Source organism: Corvus hawaiiensis, chromosome 6, assembly GCF_020740725.1.
Source record: "Corvus hawaiiensis isolate bCorHaw1 chromosome 6, bCorHaw1.pri.cur, whole genome shotgun sequence".
Lineage (NCBI taxonomy): Eukaryota > Metazoa > Chordata > Aves > Passeriformes > Corvidae > Corvus > Corvus hawaiiensis.
Window position 1 is genome coordinate 41446741 of NC_063218.1, and position 3045 is coordinate 41449785.

A 3045-nucleotide genomic window follows, 5' to 3' on the forward strand; every position below is an offset into this window, starting at 1 on the left:
TGTAGCTGCCTTAGCACATTTCAGAGGCATCGTGTTTAACAGACTGTCCTATTTGGAGATGCAGAAAGCAGGCTGGTGTTTCTCCAGCCCAGGACTATGGAAAACAGGGCTCTGCCGTGCCTTTGATCTACACAAAAGGCTTTCTCCCCCGCAGCAGGGGAGGCTGCTAGACCCTTCTCCTTTGCAGACGCTCCTCCGCCAGATATTCATGAGCACTGCTTGGGAGGGACTCCGAACCAAACTCTCCCTTCCCCACTGCTGCCTGGGGCCTCTGAGCCCCCATCGCTCTGTGTCCCACTCTCTGTGAGTCACTGTCGCTGTCCAGGGACTCTTACCAAGTGCAGGACATTCTTTAGGGATAGTTCACAATTTTTTCCTTTCCTTTTCCCCTTTCGTTCAAACGTCAGGCTCTGGCTGGATCGTGCGCGTTCCAGTGGTGGGTGCAGCCCTTTCCCTGCTCCCCTCCCCACTCTGGTTTGCAACGCCTCTTCCCCCAGGCCCACAGCTTGGGGTTTGTTTTACATCCTTCCCTCTCTCCTGCCTGATTAAGGGCCGCAGCCGAAGCTCCTGGGGCTCAGCAAGCTGCTGGCTCTGAACCACTTGATTTCCTTGGTCCTGTGGTACAACGCTGCACGTCACTGTCAGCCCCAGGCCACTGGTGCCTGCTAGAGATGCTGCAGCGAGGGTTTGATTGCGCACATACTACAGCTGCTGTGAAGGAAACTAAAGCCTGTTTGGACCCGTGTAACACAGCAGCGTGGCGCAGGTGAGAGCCTCCCGCAGACCAGCTGTTGCCTTTTGTACATCTTCTCACAAGTGCCTCCTGCTGCAGAGAGCTGCTGATCCCCCTTGTGAGCTGTGTCACACCCCACGCCTGCCTACAAGGAGTCGGGAGAGATCTGCCTGCACCCATCCATCTGCCTGTTGATGAGGGAGCCGGGAAAAATCATGCTTGAAAGCTTGAGGTTACTTATCAAACGTAGTCACACAGACCAGTATTAATGCTGTGACGATCTGCTCTGGCCAAACAGCATCAAAGAGAGAGGGGAGAGGGGCAGAGCTGAAAGCACATCCTGTGGTAGTTGTCTTGCCATTGAAACACTCAGCAGGGAGGACAAAGCTTGACCCAGGCTTCTGAATTAATAAAAGGTGGGTGGGTCGGTGGGTGATGTAGGCAGTCTCAAACAATGCAGTTGCTGCAGAAGGCCTCTGGCTCTTGTTTATGAATTCAAATCTTGGCTGAGGGTAATATTTTCAAAAGCACATTTATATGTGCCAGAAATAACCCCAGAGTTCCTTGTGACATCAGATGACACAACTGTTTGAATGACGAACATTGAAAAGAAACGCTTACTACTTCTGAAACTCTTACCCTGCTGCAGCAGCCTGAGCTATCCTCAGAAAACTGCTCATTACTTCTTTGAAACAATTTTGAGAGATCTCCTTGAATGAAAATTTCTCTTTAAAAAAAGCCAGCATGACATATTTTGACTTTCCTTGTTTGACAATATCATAGTTATTTCATCTCAATAATGTAAAATGTGATTGTTTCGGCTGTGCCTTCTCATTTTGCTCTGTGTGCTTTTGTATTTCATTATCATATTTCAATGCCACAAAGCCCAGATGGAGTATGTATAATATTTCATCTCTTGTACATGTTCTGGCACAATCACACTGAAAATTTTAAACTTTATCACAGTAAAATGTTTGACTAGCTCCAAGGGAGGATTGAATTTGTTTTAGAACTTGGATTGGAAAAAAAAAAAATCAGCTTTTCCCCCCTGTTATGCAGCTACTGAAATGTCAGATATTCCCTCTGAAGAAATGTTCTGTTTCCCAAAGATTCATTAATTGGCCTCTGTGAAATGATACATTTCAGCCCAGTTCCCAGTGGATAAGCCTCCAGTTTCTCAAAGGACACCCTTGTGTTTGCAACGACCCCATCACACTGTATGTTTGAGGATGTGGTTCTCCATTAGGGTTTATCCATGGGGTTAAAGTGAGTTCAAAGGTTGCCACCCGATCCCACTCTCTGCACTTCCCTCTCCCTTTCTCTCCCGCAGGCACTGTCCTCTTCTATGCCTTCAAACTGGACCAGTGAAACGAGCTGGGTCAAATGAACACAGCAGAAACCTCCCTTGGAAAAAAAGAGTTCCATCAGGATAGGGACAGAGCTGCTGTCAACTCCTCTGCCACCTCTCTGTGTGCTACTTGCCCGTGATGTTTGCCCTTTACCATGCTGTCATTCTCTTTCCGTACAATCTTATCTGCTCTGAGACAACTGCGACATTAAAATGCCGGCACGCAAGATTTGGTCTCCGAGCATCCTTCCAAGAGGGACCCGGTGATGTGAGCCTCGCTCCAGGGCAGCCTCTGGCGAGGCTGGTGGTGGGAGCTGGCCCTGCAGCTCTCTGTGCAGCCAGGCTCTTCCCCTGCACCAACTCACTTGGAAAGAATATGCGTGTTCCCCTGCGCCCACGCTTATTCTCTTTTGCCTTTCGCAGGGAATTGTAAAGCAGTCCTCGAAACCACGCGGCCGTGACCAGCACGATCGAGGCCGCATTTGTATCGCAGAGAAAGACTGGGACAGTCTCGCTGCCGACCCTCGGTGGCTCTAACCCGTCGGACATGAAGCGATGAGATCCCCTCCGGCAGCTCCCCGACGAGCCGCGTGGGACAGGAGCCTTTTGTTGCTCCCGGGGATTTATTTCCATGGGTGCTCCCGCCCCTCCTTCCCTCGCAGGAACCCGGCCCCGGGACGCCGCTCTTTGTTCCCACGCGCCCAGACGCGGTCACAGGCGCGTAACCCGCACCGAAGCCGCACGGGGCCGCGGCGCAGCCCGCGGGTGACCCACACACCGCCCTGCCCCGCCCGGGCGTGCGGCCGCGGCGCTGCTGCGCAGCGGGCGGGGTGCGCGGTGCCGGGCCGGGCCGGGCCGGGCGGCGGGGCCGCCCCGTCGGGCGGTGGCGGTGGCGGGTCCCGCCCGCCGTGGGCCGGCGCGGGCGGGGCGGGCGGGCGCGGTAAAGGCGGCGCCGCGCGGGGGC